The sequence below is a fragment of the Halichoerus grypus genome, chromosome 1 (genome assembly GCF_964656455.1).
Source record: "Halichoerus grypus chromosome 1, mHalGry1.hap1.1, whole genome shotgun sequence".
NCBI lineage: Eukaryota > Metazoa > Chordata > Mammalia > Carnivora > Phocidae > Halichoerus > Halichoerus grypus.
The window spans coordinates 29,889,565-29,907,096 of record NC_135712.1 but is presented as its reverse complement, the minus strand read 5'-3'; the positions used below and the strand labels follow the sequence as shown (position 1 = coordinate 29,907,096).

The window sequence follows — 17,532 nt, the reverse complement described above, 5'->3', positions numbered from 1 at the left end:
AAATGCCATTCTTAGAGCTGTGTCTGCATTATGACAAAACTGGTCAATTTCTTCAGTACAGATAAGGAATTAAGGAAATTCCTCAAAATGAAAAAAAAGAAAATCAAGTTAACATTTTTAAACACCAAACTGATCACTTCAGTCAAATAGCTAACTTCAAAGCCACATGCAGATGCAAATATAATCAAAGTAGAGCAAATTATATTGCCAAGTCCCTTATAAACATTGATCATTATTCCTACTCTATAAATAAAAATTTTAAAAATGAGTTTTACCAAATTTGTAGTAACTTTATATAAAGTGGTGCAAACATAGAAATGTGAGATTTTTTTAAAAGATTTATTTGTTTGTTTATTTATTTTTTTATTTATTTATGAGAGAGAGAGTAAGAGAGCATGAGCAGAAGGGGCAGAGGGAGAGAGAAGAAAGATGAGATGTTTTTAAAAGTCAATGTCAAAGGAGAAATGCAGCCAAAGAAGGCAAGGAAAAACAGAAAATACGCATGGTGAGTTACCATCTCTCCAGCATTTATTATGTGCTGAATATGGTGCTTGTCTATAGATACTTTATCATAACCCTCAAAACAATGCCCAAATGTAGGCATTAATATTGCTACTTATCCAGTGAAGAATTTGAGGCTCATAGAGTTTGAGAAATTTATCTTACCCAAGATACAGAATTGGTAAGTTGGTAAAACTTTCCAATCTGGACTCAGACATGTCTGTTTTAAAGACTTGCTTCCCCTGTTCTTGTCTACTAAAAAAAAAAAAAAAAAAAAGAATGCAAAGCAACGTTTTGTACATTACAGAGTAGTCCAGATCTGAAAGGTTACATCCTGAACCCTTAATCTAAAAATCAGAAAGACCCTTCTTAAAACTAGTGGGGTTTGTTTGTTTAAGATGTGGGCTGTTAGCATCCTGTAATGCAGAGGTTTTTCTCATGATTATTTGATTCATGTGAGTTTTACATGAAAAAAGCAGTTTTACATGAAAAGTTGAGAATTCATCTCTAAGGTCCCTCAGTAGATTGGGCCTAGATTAATATCTGGATCATATTGTTCATCTGGACCTGGTTTTCCTCCACAACAAAAATTAAAGGTTAGCCTAGATGACTCTTAAGATTCTTTCTAGTTATAAAACTCAGTAAATGTTAACATCTTTGCTTCTCAATCCAATATTCTCTCTACTACTCTAACCTATTTATCATTATAATAACAAATACTTCTGATTGGCTGGTGATCACTGATGATCACCAGCCCAGTAACAGTTGATCAGGTGATCAATGATCCAGTTTATTAAGAGTTGATCAGAACCAACCTGTACTAGAGACAGAGAACCAAACATTTCTGGTTTGTATCTTGTCACCTGACAGGGACAGGGACTAAGATGTATTTATATTGTTATTACAAAGGAATAGAATTTCCCTGTTTGACTGATGTCTGGGTGCTCTGAATTTGTTCTTATGTTTTTGGGCTGATCGACTTATTTTGGGTACATAAGTTCCTTGATTCTCCCTCCTCTGTTCAAGTTATATTGATCTTGTCAAGTGCATCAATGCGTCGGAACATTGGGAAAAGGTAAGGACTGATCCGGGTCAAAGGTACCAAACCCTAAACCAGATACTTTAAGGGGAAAAAAAAAGAGTACTAAATGGAAACACATATTTTACAGATCACTTCCTTTTCTCTATTTCTGTTTCTGTTTTACCGGTCTTCTAACAAGGGGATAAGGTCCACGTTTGCCATTTTGGCAGTCTTTAATGTCTAACATGCCAATTGCCTGGTATGTAAAAGTGAGGAAGGTAAAATCTAGGACATTTGATATTTTTTTATAGGCTACAATGGTGGTTGTTTCTTTCAAGATGTTAAACTAGTTTATTAAACTTATCCCTTGATGGTAGTGTGTTTATTCACCTTTAACCCTCCATCTCATTTTGCTTTGTAGTTGCAGCCAGGAACTTTGGGAAGGTTTGGCATCCTACATGTTAATTTATTTTTGAAATGATCAGATCATTTTTTTATACCTGTGCAAATGTCTGAGGTCTACATCAGGATTCAGCAAACTTTTTCTATAAAGGGAAAAATGATAAATATTTTTATCTTTTATAGACCATTTGTCTCTGCTGCCACTGCAGAAGTCAGCTGTTGTGTGAAAGCAGTTATAAACAATATGCTTATGACACAATGGGTATGGCTGTGTTCCAATAAAGCTTTATTTATCAAAACCATGCCACAAATAAGATTTAGCAGTGAGTTGTTGTTTGATGATCCTGATCTAGATCCTTGGATTTCTGGCCATGCATTCATGTCATATCTTCAAGCATTAAACTATCGTTACATATTAAACATAAATGGATATGCAATAAGGTTTTGGAAACCTATTCTGTCTGAGTTATTCTTTCCTTGATTTGCAGTTAAATCTGACTCAACTTTCTCATTCCTGATCACATTTCATCTCCTTTGGGAAGTTTTTCCAGTCCCTTTTCCAGCCCACCCCCACCTCACAAGTCAGTTTCCTTCTTTGTATAACTACCACATCTTAAATATATTTCACATTATGTGATATGAGTTTATATGTCTTTCTTCTTCATCAAATTTAGGTTTTGAGAGATGGATAAACTGTTACTCATCTTTGATCAGTCCCTATGGCCAAGGACTAATTTTAGCTTGTAATTAAGTATTCAGTAAGTGCTTGTTCAGCAATATGCATCAGGGAGTTTAAGTCTGTAGTAACATTTAGATAAGATGTGAGCTGATACTTTAGAATAGGTATATATAGCCTTGAAATATATTAGCTTTTTTTAACAAATAGGAAATTTTAAGATGTCAAAGCATCATATCATCTCAGATAAAAGGCTATCCTAATCTGCCTTGCTAGATGGTTGCTATCATGTGACTAATATAAGAATGAAAAATGCTGTGTGGAACTTCCAGCGAGGCCTCTTAAAGAGACCCGACCTGGCTCTGAGGAGCACACCTTTGACTCTCTGACCTTCCTCTTTCCTGCTTTCTGGAACACAGAAATTCTGAGTAACCTCAAGTGGACATTTTGAAGCAGAATACAGAGAGTACCTGGGTCTTTGATGACATGTTGGCACTCTGTGACTCTTGTGGACTGCCTTGCTCCAAAAATTTTTTTTTATGTACCACCACTTTTATTTCTGGTCTCTATTACAGAAGCCTACCTGATAATGTCTAACTAATATAGTGCTATATATTTCATTTAACATTAAGTAATTTCAATGTATTCTAAATCTTATGCCAATGTATCTTTGCCAAATATAGAAACAAAAGAGAATCCTCCATGATGATAAAGAACGAGAGAGAGAGAACTCTCCTTGGAATGATAAAGAAGATAAAAATCAGGACTTTCCAAAAGGACAGTAACTCTTTATAAAATATAATATTAAAGAGTATTTTAATCTAAAATGAGAAGTAATGTGAACATGGTACTTTCTTATCTATCTACATAAAACTATTTCTCATTTCAGGCAAATATTCAGGGTATTTGTCATGGCAAGAGAACAAAATACATGTAGATTGCATAAAACCATTTAGGCATTAGCCTGTTTGGATTCTCAGTACTGTATGTTGAGAAGATATGTGATTGCTATTTTTTTAATTTAACATTTTTATGATTGGTTAAATTTTTCATTTTTAATGAAATGTTTATTTTTTAATTAATTAATTTATTTTTATTTAAATTCAATTAATTAACATATAATGTATTATTGGTTTCAGAGGTAGAGGTCAGTGATTCATCAGTCTTATATAATACCCAGTGCTCATTACATCATGTTCCCTCCTTAATGTCCATCACCCAGTTACCCCACCCCTTTCCCCTCCAGCAACCCTCAGTATGTTTCCCATGATTAAGAGTTTCTTATGGTTTGTCTCCCTCTCTGATTGCATCTTGGATTATTTTTTCCTCTCTTCTCCATGATCCTCTGTTTTGTTTCTTAAATTCCACATATAAGTGAGATCATATGATAATTGTCCTTCTCTGACTAACTTATTTCACTTAGCATATTACCCTTTAGTTCCATCCACGTTGTTGCAAATGGCAAGATTTCATTTTTTTTGATGACTGAGTAGCATTCCATTGTATGTATATATATATATATATATATATATATATATATACCACATCTTTATCCATTCAGCTATCCATGGACATTTGGGCTCTTTCCATAGTTTGGCTATTATGGACATTGGTGCTATAAAATTGGGGTGCAGGTACCCCTTCGGATCACTACATTTGTATCTTTGGGGTAAATAACCAGCAGTGCAATTGCTGGGTCATAGGGTAGCTATATTTTCAACTTCTTGAGGAACCTCCATACTGTTTTCCAGAGTGCCTGCACCACCTTGCATTCCCACCAACAGTGTAGGAGGGTTCCCTTTTCTCCACATCCCCGCCAACATCTGTCATTTCCTGACTTGTTAATTTTAGCCATTCTGACTGGTGTGAGGTGGTACCTCATTGCGGTTTTGATTTGGATTTCCCTGATGCCGAATTAATGTTGAGCATTTTTTCATGTGACTGTTGGTCATCTGTATGTCTTCTTTGGAGAAATGTCTGTTCATGTCTTCTGCCCATTTCTTGATTGGATTATTTGTTCTTTGGGTGTTGAGTTTGTTAAGTTCTTTATAGATTTTGGATACTAGCCCTTTATCTGATAAGGCATTTGCAAATATCTTCTTCCATTCTGTCGGTTGTCTTTTGGTTTTGTTGACTGTTTCCTTTGCTATACAAAAGCTTTTTATCTTGATGAAGTCCCAATAGTTCATTTTCACCTTTGTTTTCCTTGCTCTTGGAGAGTGTCTAGCAAGAAGTTGCTGCGGCTGAGGTCAAAGAGTTTGCTGCCTGTGCTCTCCTCTAGGATTTTGATGGATTCCTGTTTCACATTTAGGTCTTTCATCCATTTTGAGTCTATTTTTGTGTATGGTGTAAGGAAATGGTCCACTTTCATTCTTCTACATGTGGCTGTCCAATTTTCCTAATACCATTTGTTAAAGAGACTATCTTTTTTTCCATTGGGTATTTTTTCCTGCTTTCTCAGATTAGTTGATCATAGGTTGAGGGTCATTTTCTGGGTTCTCTATTCTGTTCCATTGATCTATGTGTCTGTTTTTGTGCAGTATCATACTGTCTTGATGAGTATAGCTTTGTAATAGAGTTTGAAGTCCAGAATTGTGATGCCATCACTTTTGGTTTTCTTTTTCAATATTCCTTTGGTAATTCGAGATCTTTTGCTGGTTCCATACAAATTTTAGGATTATTTGTTCCAGCTCTGTGAAAAAAGTTAATGGTATTTTGATAGGGATTAAATTGAATGTGTAGATTGCTTTGGGTAGCATAGACATTTTAACAATATTTACTCTTCCAATCCATGAGCATGGAATGTTTTTCCATTTCTTTGTGTCTTCCTCAATTTCTTTCATGAGTGTTCTATAGTTTTCTGAGTACAGATCCTTTGCCTCTTTTGTGAGGTTTATTCCTAGATATCTTATGGGTTTTGGTGCAATTGTAAATGGGATCGACTTCTTAGTTTCTCTTTCTTCTGTCTCATTGTTAGTGTTTAGAAATGCAATTGATTTCTGTGCATTGATTTTATATCCTGCCACTTTGCTGAATTCCTGTATAAGTTCTAACAATTTTGGGGTGGAGTATTCTGGGTGTTCCAACATAAAGTGTCATGTCATCTGCAAAGAGTGAGAGTTTGACTTCTTTTATTTCTTTTGTTGTCTGGTTGCTGAGGCTAGGACTTCTATACTATGTTGAACAACACTGGCGATAGTGGATATCCCTGCCATGTTCCTAACCTTAGGGGAAAAGCTCTCAGTTTTTCCCCCATTGAGAATTATATTCACTTTGGGCTTTTCATATATGGCTTTTATGATATTGAGCTATGTTCCCTCTATCCCTACACTGTGAAGAGTTTTAATCAAGAATGGTGCACTTTGTGGGGCGCCTGGGTGGCTCAGTCGTTAAGCGTCTGCCTTCGGCTCAGGTCATGATCCCAGGGTCCTGGGATCGAGCCCCGCATCGGGCTCCCTGCTCGGCGGGAAGCCTGCTTCTCCCTCTCCCACTCGCCCTGCTTGTGTTCCCTCTCTCACTGTGTCTCTGTCAAATAAATAAATAAAATCTTTAAAAAAAAAAAAAAAAGAATGGTGCACTTTGTCCAATGCTGTTCCTACATCAATTGAGAGGATCATATGTTTCCTGTCCTTTCTTTTATTAATGTAGTGTATCACATTGATTGATTTGCAGATGTTGAACCACGCTTGCAGCCCAGGAATAAATCCCACTTGGTCGTGGTGAATAATTCTTTTAATGTGCTGTTGGATCCTATAGGGTGGTTATTGGTGAGAATTTTGGTTGTTCATCAGGGATATTGGTCTGTAATTCTTTTTGGTGAGGTCTTTGTCTGGTTTTGGGATCAAGGTAATGCTGGCCTTATAGAGTATGGAAGTTTTCCTTTCATTTCTATTTTTTGAAACAGCTTCAGAAGAATAGGTATTAATTCTTCTTTAAATGGCTGGTAGAATTCCCCTGGGAAGCCATCCGGCCCTGGACTCTGTTGGGAGATTTTTGATGACTGCTTCAATTTCCTTGCTGGTTATGAGTCTTTTCAGGTTTTCTATTTCTTCCTGTTTCAGTTTTGGCAGTTTTTAAGTTTCTAGTAATGCATCCATTTCTTCCAGATTGCCTAATTTGTTGGCATATAGTTGCTCATAATATGTTCTTATAATTGTTTGTATTTCTTTGGTGTGGGTTGTGATTTCTCCTCTTTCATTCCTGATTTTAATTATTTGGCTCCTTTCTCTTTTCTTTTCTTTTTTTTTAATTTTAAATACTCTTAAGGCATTTATTTATTAAAACGTTCTCTGCCAAGATTTCACATTAGCTTAAAATTCAAATCAGTCTGTACATTTCTCTACTAAGGTCTCCACCTCAGTGTATTCCATAAAAACACCTTCTCCAGCAATCAGTGTTACCAGCGTCCATACAGTGAGCCCCATGGTCAGCCTCTTTGTTCCCTAGGTGACCCAACTAGATGTTAATACTGCTCTGCTACAGGGTAAAAGTTCCTAACTCAAACTCATTGGAAAAGGGGTGAAACTTCTGCAAAGTGCACTTTAAGAAGAGGTACTGTTTGCTCATGAAAAGAAACCAGTAAGTCCTCTAAGAATAATAAAAGGGGGTATTTTACAGTTAAGCACATGATTTGGAGTGAAGAATTCAGATGTTGCCCTGCTGGTCCAGGCTGTTAATATTCTTCTTGTTCCTCCCCTGGCCCCCTTCATCAGGTATCACAAAGCCTTCGTCTGGGGCAGACAATGTCCACAACCTCTGCAATACAGGGTTGTTTTCCCCCTTGTTTTCCTGGCAAATCCATTCAATGTTCCTTAGCTTTCCAAAGTAGAAATCTCTTTCTTTCTCCAAGTCTTCGACGGTAAATTGACCTGCTGCATCATTTCAGTTGCTTCATCATCCCCATTGCCCACACCAGGATTCTTTCTCACCACACCCAGCCCAGCCTTAGGGGTTGCAGTAGTTCTGCATGTTGCAATGGGCCTCTGAGGAGCTGTACTGCTAGAGCTGAGAGATTTCTTCAGTTTGTTCAGAGCTGGAGCAACAAGGGAGGGAGCCACTGCAGTTTCTTGACCTTGTCTAGCAGCTACAGGGTCATAGTCTTTTTCATCATAGTTTGCATCAGAAAACTTCTTGAACCACTGAACAAATTCAAAATTGTCTTGAAACTTTCCTTTTACTAATTTGTCCACAGGAATTATTTTGTCAACACCCATTTTCTTAAAACCTGCTTGTGGTATTTTGAAGTTCTGGATGTATTCACGTGCTAGCTCAGCCTGGAATTTCACTTTCTTCAAGGCAATGGATCCCCAGGGAATAGCATGTCCATAAACTGACAATGGGCAGCCCCTGAGCACAACTGTTCGATCTTCGTCAGATTTAGCTGCAGAGACTCACTGATCTAGGCCAGCATGTCATGTAGACTCAGGTTATCACTGGTGACCTGACGTTGAGTATATGTTCATTGACATCCTCGGCTCTTGGCAGGACTGTGTCCACTGCCTGTGCCCGGCTTCAGTTCCATCTTCGCCTCATTCTCCTTTCTCTTTTCTTTTTGATAAGTCTGGCCAGAGGTTTATCAATCTTACTAATTCTTTCAAAGAACCAGCTCCTAGTTTCGTTGATCTGTTCTACTGTTCTTTTGGTTTCTATTTCATTGATTTCTTCTCTAATTTTTATTAATTCTCTTCTCCTACTGGGTTTAGGCTTTATTTGTTGTTCTTTCACCAGTTCCTTTAGACGTAAGGTCAAGTTGTGTATTTGAGATCTTTTTTGTTTCTTGAGAAAGGCTTGTATTGTTATATACTTCCCTCTTAGGACCCCCTTTACTGCATCCCAAAGGTTTTGAACAGTTGTGTTTTCACTTTCATTTGTTTCCATGACTATTTTTAATTCTTTAATTTTCTGGTTGACCCATTCATTCTTTAGTAAGATGCTCTTTAGCCTCCACATATCTGAGTTCTTTCCAAATTTCCTCTTGCAATTGAGCTCCAGTTTCAAAGCACTGTGGTCTGAAAATATGCAAGGAATGATCCCAATTTTTTGGTACCAGTTGAGACCTGATTTGTGACCCAGTATGTGATCTATTCTGGAGAATGTTCCATGTGCACTCGAGAAGAATGTGTATTCTGTTGCTTCAGGATGGAATGCTCTGAATATATCTGTAAAGTCCATCTGGTCCAGTGTGTCATTCAAAGCCTTTGTTTCCTTGTTGATCTTCTGCTTAGATGATCTGTCCATTGCAGTGAGTGGGGTGTTAAAGTCCCTGACTATTATTGTATTATTGTCAATGTGTTTCTTTAATTTTGTTATTAATTGGTTTATATAATTGGCTGCTCCCATGTTAGGGACATAAATATATACAATTGTTAGTTCTTGTTGGATAGACCCTTTAATTATGATATAGTGTTCTTCCTCATGTCTTTTTACAGTCTTTGGTTTAAAATCTAATTTGTCTGATATAAGGATTGCCACCCCAGCTTTCTTTTGATATCCATTAGCACGATAAATGGTTTTCCACACCTTCATTTTCAATCTGGAGGTGTCTTTGGGTCTAAAATGAGTCTCTTGCAGACAGTGTATCAATGGGTCTTGCTTTTTAATCCAAGCTGATAGCCTGTGTCTTTTGATTGGGGCATTTAGCCCATTTACATTCAGAGTAACTATTGAAAGATATGAATTTAGTGCCACTGTATTACCCATAAAGTCACTGTTTCTGTATATTGTCTCTGTTCCTTTCTGGTCTATGTTACTTTTGGGCTCTCTCTTCACTTAAAGAATCCCTTTTAATATTTCTTGCAGGGCTGGTTTAGTGATCACAAATTCTTCTAGCTTTTGTTTGTCCTGGGAGCTTTTTATCTCTCCTTCTATTTTGAAAGACATCCTAGCTGAATAAAGAATTCTTGCCTGCATATTTTTCTCATTTAGCACTCTGAATATATCATGCTATTCCTCTCTGGCCTGCCAGGTCTTTGTGGATAGGTCTGCTGCCAGTCTAATATTTCTACCCTTGTAGGTTATGGATCCCTTGTCCCGAGCAGCTTTCAGGATGTTCTCTTTGTCTCTGAGATTTGCAAGTTTCACTATTATATGTCAGGATGTTGACCTATTTTTATTGATTTTGAGGGGGGTTCTCTGTGCCTCCTGGACTTGAATGCCTGTTTCCTTCTCCAGATTAGGGAAGTTTTCCATTATAATTTGCTCCAATATACCTTCTGTCCCTCTCTCTCTCTCTTTCTTCTTCTTCTTCTGGGATCCCAATTATTCTAATATTGTTTCACTTTACGGTATCACTTATCTCTCAAATTCTCCCCACATGATCCAGTAGTTGTTTATCTCTCTTTTTCTCAGCCTCTTTATTCTCCATCATTTTGTCTTCTATATTACTAATTCTTTCTTCTGTATCACTTATCCTAGGGGTCAGAGCCTCCATTTTTTTATTACATCTCATTAATAGCCTTTTTTATTTTGAATTGATTAGATTTTAGTTCTTTTATTTCTCCATAAAGGGATTCCCTAGTGTCTTCTATGCTTTTTTTCAAGCCCAGGTAGTATCTTTATAATCATTATTCTGAACTCTAGTTCCAACATCTTACTTATATCTGTACTGATTAGGTCCCTGGCAGTCAGTACTGCCTCTTGTTCTCTTTTTTGGAGGTGAGTTTTTCCATCTTGTCATTCTTGCAGAAAATAGTTGCTTTTCTATTTGTAGAGTTGCAGCTATCCTTTTCTTAGATCTCTGGTTGAGTTCAGAATGATTTGATAGCTATCTAGCTGAAGTCCTGGGACCAGATGAAATTAAAGTCTCCTACTCCCAAGATATGTGATTGTTGATGTTTTGTGCCTCAAAGCAGTTTCAGAAAGTTGACCATGACGAAAGGGACAAGGTGTCCACTTTGGAGAGAGGTGTAGATAAGTGAATTTAAGTACAGAGTGAAGCCAGGCAACCTGGATTTGTATCCAGGATGTGTCACTCTAGTTGTGTGCACTTTAGCAAGTTACTAAAGCTCCTAGTGGCTTTAGTTTTCCTATCTATAAAATGGGAATAACAATATCAACCCCATTAGTTTCTATGATGATAAAATGGATCAATATATGTAAAAAAATATGTAAAATACTTATGAATAGTAAATGCCATTTTATCTTTAGCTGTTTTTCTTTGCTGCCAATTGGATTTGAGCAGGAATTCATACTCTACCACTTGCCATCTATGTGACCCAAGGAGAGTCATTTAACCTCCCTAGAGCCTCAACTTTTTTATTGCTGAGATGAAGAGACATCAACCTATTAGTGCTATTGTGAAGATTGATTGAGATATACATAAAGCCAGTAGTCTGACGCCTGACCCATGGTAAGGATTTAACAAATTGTCATCCCTTTACTTTTCTTTTTTCCTCTTAGTTACTGCTAATTTCCACCCCTGCCGTAAATTTCTAAATAGGCAACTATATTGTTAGAATATGGTGGAATTCACCCAATGAGCAAATGCATTCTTTAAACATATTTATACATATGTATGTATACAAATAAAACATTTAAATATATATATTTACATGTATTCATGCCCATTCAAAAACACCGTACTTGCCAATCACACTGTGTGCATATTTTATTACAGAAAAGTTGAAGAAAATCATATGAGATTACAAAATGTATATATGAAATACCATGTAACTAGACCTATTTCTCATCTTATAAGTTAAACATAATCTTGCTGAAAAGTGCTCTGGTATTTCCCATGTCTGTTTCTTAACTGTGAAAAAAACTCACTATCCCTTTGAGTAACATTTACTTTTAAAGTAAGGAGAGAAAACCTGAACTTGACTTAGAGATTAAGCAATAAGCCATCTGCCTAATTACCCACAGGGACTTGCAGACCATTCCAGAATATCATTCTGTCTGGGAAGTTCTCCTTCTAACAATATTTATATTTCCTTTGAATACTATTTTTAGGTCATAATGTTTGTCAAATTATAGAAAATTGAGCCTCAGTTTCATCTCTAAAATAAAGGAAATAGAATATATGATCTCTCGGGTCTTTTCTAGTTTAATTTTCTATGATTTTATGATTCTCTGGAGATTTGTTTCACTAGAAATGGTTGGGAGAGGGTGAAAGAAGAAAAGAGAGTGTGGACAAGAACACTGGTAAATTTTAAAGTGGAATGACAGCCAAGTTCACAGTCTACTAACAAAATATAATATTGAAAAAATATAATACGTCACATCACTTTATTGTTGCCGCTTCTCCAATAATGATAGGAAATCTACAACTGAATACAAGAATGTGTTTTGAGTCACATTTTGAATTTCAAATTCATTAATGCAATTTTTGTGGAGGCTTCCCAAATGTGGGGGAAGGTCATAAGAGGGAGTAAACTCACTCTCTGTAACCTGCATAGATTCTTCCTTGGTGTGAGCAATGATGGGTGTGGGCATGGAGGGAGGAAGGGAGAAAAGGACACTTTGGGGGCATCTGGCAGAGTGGCAAAAGAGCCTTGTCAGCTTTTTGTTGCTGACCAAGTCCCAGTTACAAATTCTTACTATAAAGCATACATTATCAGCCCAAATCAAGATTGTAAAATATCCACTCCCCACTTTATGTAAATTGCACAGAATAAAATTCTGACTTTAAGCATATAATCCTATTAAACTTTCAAACATATTGCAGAGGAAACTACAAATAAACCTACGTCTATCAGGTGTCTAGATCTAGCTTTTCACCTCTGACTTTCTGTTTTATGTTTTTTTTTTTTTTTTTCTTTCTGCTTTTCACTTTCTTAAGTGCTTCGGGGCTCTCAGTACCACATGCCACCAGCCAATATAAAACCTGTAAATGAAATTGAGAGGAAATTGGACATAAATGAATAATCAAGAAACTGCACATGTTGCTTTGAAGACCTCTTAGTTTTTCTACAAGTGACAGTTGGAACAAATTGTGTTCACTGCAAAAGAAATGGCAATGAGTGCTTGACAGAAAGTAGCTGACCCATTCAGTTATTAACTCTTTCTAGAGTTCCACAATATAAAGGATAGAACTTGTTTCTCTCTCACTGTATTCCTAATATGTGACACAGTTTCTGACACAAAATAGATGTGTAATAAATATTTTTAGCTGTTGTTATGTAAAGGAGAAAAGAAAAGCTTAGGCTTTATGTGCAAATGTATATAACAGAGAGCAAAAATAATGCGTACATATTTGGTTGGATAAGTTTAAAATTTCCAGTATCTATTTTTTTGGAAAAAAATTAAGTATTTCAGGTTTTTGCTTGTTTTTGTTTGGTGATAGTTTGGAAACAAGGAAATATATTTAAGAATAAAATAATAAGCACACCAATTTCTTAAAGTTACAAATCACCCCCAAAATATGGAAACAAATCAAATTAACTTAAAGCATCAATTTTTCCCTTTCATCCAAACACTGTTTTGAATTGCAAAGATTGCTGAGCAATAGAAAGTCACAGAAGGGGAAAGCAAGATATTTGAAGAAACCACATTTAAAATTGGGTTAAAAAATAACTATAATTAGCCACAAGTTAAGGAAAACTGCTAATCTGAATATCCCAGATTAGAAATAGTTGCTATCACAGAACAAAGATTAGCTATTAACAGGGTTCATTAGTGTGGAACGGAAGGTCAGGGAGAGAGGACAGCACAGTGTAAGGGCAGTTCTGAAATCAGCTAGAAGTGAAAAAGCCATGAGGAGAAAAAAAAAGGTTGAATTTAGGTTCTTTTATCCCAATCACTTTCTTAAGGAAAATGCAAGATAATAATACCCCTCAGATTCATATGGGTCTCAAACTAAGGGCTGATCTGCACTGTCATTAGTCAGCAGGTGCCGTTGAAGAACACTGAAGAAAAGAGAGAAAAGGAAGGTTAAGAGTCCGTTCTGATACTCATCGATCTTCTGGGCTTTCCCAGTAATAAGCAAAAACAAATTTTAAAATGTTCCTGTCATGGAGAATATAGTCCTTAAGTCAATCTGTGGGCTGGAGAAACTGAGTTGAAGGTAAGATATCAGGAAAAACTGACATTCAGAAGAGTTTTATGTGAAGTTACAGAAAAAGAAATGACTTTAAAAGGATAAAATGAACCCCCCAAAGGCATCAACAACAATTATCTATGATTTTCAGTAACAAAGATTAAAGGGCCATTAATAACATTTCCTCAACAATGTATTTATTCAGTATCTTTATTTCTACCATTTTTATAAATAATATTTTCCAAATTCATATAGGTTAGGATAATGAAGAGTATCTTGACATATTAATGAAGCACAAGTACTGGGTTTTTCTGGAGATTCAAATGAATGACAATTCTCAGCTGCTTCTGAGAATTATACCGGTTTATTCTTAAGCTTGGGATTGCATCTTACACAATGCCTAAGGTCAAGGAGATGAGGAGGGAGCTTCACATGAGCACAAATGTAAGCTATAGGGGAGAGTCTCTGTGACTGAGTGCCTACAAAACTGGGAGAAAATCTTAAACAAAATCTGATCAAACTTCTAGATGTAACTCCCAGGTTTTTTTGTTTGTTTGTTTGTTTGTTTTAATACAGGCAAGAGAGCAACATGTTAAATTATACCACAAGTATGAAATTATCAAAACTTAGTGTGTGAGGGAATAACAAGACAGTGAGACAATTTTGTCAACAAATAAATAGCAATTTTTTACAAAAAGGGGGGGTGACTGATAGATTTAAAAAGACAGTGAAATATCAAAAGAATATGATGAGTAAATCTTAGATACAGATTCAAATAAATCAATTCTAATGAAATATTTATGAGATACTTAGAGAAATTTGAACATTAGGTATTTCATGACATTAAGAAATGGTTGTAAATACTTTTAGGAGTCTTAATGATATTATTGTTATGTTTAAAAAAGTTCTTATAATCTGAAATTTTTAAGAATGAAATGATATTATGTCTAGAAATTGTTTCAACATTACCTGGTAGGTAGGGTTACAGATGAAATAAGATTTGCAGTTTGATAGTTACTTAAGCTGAGTAATGGATACATGGAGTTCCTAACACTAATCTCTACTTTTTTTTTTCTTTTTTACATTTTGAAATATTGCAAATTAAATATATATATATATATTAAGAGTCAATGAGAGCTATAAAGATGAAATTAAATAATTAAGCAAATTTGTTCCATGATATATATAATTATATTCAGATATTTGATCTATATTGAATTGTTCTAGTTTTCCCATTTTAAATAATTCATAATAACTTGAATATTTGTTACTTCATTTTGAGGAAGGCAGTTTGGGGATGGAAAATAGAACAGTTGTACAGAGTTCAAAGAGAAGTTAAAACCACGGAGTCTACCTCCCACCATGTGCTTTCAATCTCTCTTGGCATAACATTCATAGTCCTTATGATGGCTTCCAAGGATTCAGGATCTACCCCTAGTTACTGGTCAGACTGCCAGGGACCTTTCATGATCATCGTTTCTAAAGTGGTAGTACCATTAGTCTCAACTTCTTTGTCAGGCTTTATTTTTCCTTGTAGCATGATCCCTAAATTAAACTGTGTTATATATCTCTGTTTCTTGGTTTTCTTATTCTCCTATATTATAATACTCATGATAGCAGTATTTTGCTTTGTGGCTGTAATCTTCAGACTTAGAACAAGGGTTAGCACATTATTAAACACTAAATGAATATTTGCTGAACATGAACTCTGAAATCCAAACACAAGTATTTATGACAAATAGTTACCTGGGCTTTGCTAGGATAATAAATAAATAAACTGTGCATTCCATTGTTGCCCAGCAGCAGTTGTTAGGCTGAATGTTACTTGTTCTACTTTCTACCCATTGTTAATTCTTCCTTCAGGTGCCACGAGAGCATGCTCTATCTGCCACTGAATAAGGATGAGCTCTTTTCCTTGTGAAAGCTTGGCCAAGGTCATCCTCTTGCCTGGAATGCTAGGACTGCATAATAATATTTATTTCAGACCCATAGCAGTTATCCCAAGTCAATCTGCCACCTTGGAGTGCTGCCAGAACCAGATCTGGTGTCCACTGAATCTCTGCCTCTTTCTCTTCCCCTGGTTACCCTGCATCAGGGGACAGGTAAAATTTTTCTGCAAATCCTTGAAACAGAATGGGTATGACTGAATCTCTTTTCTCAGAAGTAGTGCTATCCACCACTGAATGTCTGCTGTTCTAACAGAAGGAGCCCTAGGATGATACTATTTCAGCCCACCCTCTCTTTTTCAAGAAAACCTACCCTTAATCTATGAAGGCAATTTTTCTTCTAAGGATAACAAAGGTGATTTTCTAATATTAATCTCAGAAACAAAACAAAATCCAATTCACCACATGGACATTGTATATGACTTCAATATGGACCCTTAAGAAAAAACTAAAGCTTGTTCAGATTCACATCTCCCCTTACCCACTTTTTATACTCAAATAAATAGATTAACGATCATTTGAATATTTTTAAAGCATAGATATGCATGTTTCACTTATCAGCTGATGTTTCTAAAATTTCTCAATAATTTTTCATTAGTAAAGCAAATTTTCATTATCATACAAATGAGGAAAGGAGAAATAATAATAGAATTTGAATAGCTCCAAATTGTTTCAGGAAATGTATTATGTATTTATTTTTAATTTTTTTTTCAGAATAGCTCCAAAATAGATATATAATCTCTATTCTACAAATAAGGAAACCTCAATTAAGGAATGAAACTTGCCAATGGTCACATAAATAATTAATGATAGATTTAGAGTTGAACCTAGTTCCAATTAGTTCCATTTTAATTTATTGCCACATTAGTGCATTTAGATGAATATTAAAAATGAGCATTTTAGGGGCAACATGTTCAAGATCCTAAGAGAATTAGAAATAACCAAAATTAACGATGAAAAGTTTGTGAGCAAGTGTATGCACTTTACTTTGATTAAGTGAAATTCACACATTTCTTTAAAATGTGTAGAAGCTTTGGATTCCTACTGTGGCTACATAATAACATGACCTTTATGTCTGATGTTATCCTATTAAGTGACATATACATACATGCATGAAGAAAAAGACATCCAGGGAGCGTCCACTTCACAACCATTTGTAAATCGTTCCTTTTGGAATGCTATGTGCTATTGAAGGATTGAAACATATATGGCCACAACTTTGAATTCCTATGAAAGAGAGAGATTAGAGAGTTGTCCTTCTAAAACCAGGAGGGCTCTGGAGAAGCATGGTTTAGGGAATGCATTGTAGACCCATGCTCAAATTCTGTTTCCACCACATACTAGGTATATGACCTTGGTGAGTTAATACACACTAAGTAAGTTTCTCCTTTTGTTAAATATGAATAATAACAGTACTTGTCTCATAGGGTCATTGTGAGGATTACATAAGTTAATGTGTGCGAAACACTTAAAATAGTGCCTGACGTGTATTAAGTGCTATTTAAATGTTAGTTGTTATTATTATTATGCTCTTTTATGGCTGGATCCAAAGAAGATTCCATTCTAATAGAATTAAAAGAAATTCTCCATAAAGGGAACTTCTGTTTCCAGTTCTTGCAAGTACTAGATTTAACATTTTCTGTCTCCCAACACCAGACTCTTCTTTGAAAATCAATTAATATATTATTTTATTAATAAATGTGTTTTTTTCTTACAAAGAACTCATAAACTCATATTTAGTAAAGTAGCAATGGTTATATGGCTAGGGTAATCTTTTAAAATAACAAAATCAAATTCAGTTTTATAAACAACACACTCATTGTGCTATTTGTATTTAGATAATCTTCATGGCACTTGAAATGGAATTCTATTTCCTTGAAAATAATTCTCTCTTCTGATATAAAACACTTACATCTACTTTATGCACTTTACACAATTTTTATCTATGTTGTTTGTAATTATTTGTTAATTTATTAATCAGTAAAAGTAATGGAAACATATAATCCAAGAT

The 17,532-nt window shown here is 35.4% G+C and overlaps 1 protein-coding gene, 1 long non-coding RNA gene and 1 pseudogene across 20 annotated transcripts in view; 1 reads left to right on the top strand and 2 right to left on the bottom strand.

Annotated features, from left to right (window-relative positions):
* Nucleotides 1-17,532, bottom strand: part of ROBO2 (roundabout guidance receptor 2) — a 1,625,448-nt gene that overhangs the window by 1,063,406 nt on the left and 544,510 nt on the right. The window lies entirely within an intron of this gene.
* On the bottom strand, nt 6,717-8,068 carry LOC118536346 (microtubule-associated protein RP/EB family member 1 pseudogene; annotated as a pseudogene).
* LOC118536348 (uncharacterized) lies at nt 8,456-15,889 on the top strand. 3 transcript variants are annotated; one of them, XR_004917644.2, is made up of 4 exons: nt 8,456-8,841; nt 10,780-10,947; nt 13,422-13,602; nt 15,439-15,889. It is a non-coding gene; the product is annotated as an uncharacterized LOC118536348 (long non-coding RNA). The 3 variants fall into 3 exon arrangements; XR_004917643.2 differs by lacking the exon at nt 15,439-15,889 and adding an exon at nt 13,831-14,091; XR_004917641.2 differs by lacking the exon at nt 15,439-15,889 and having other exon boundaries at nt 8,461-8,841; nt 13,422-13,759.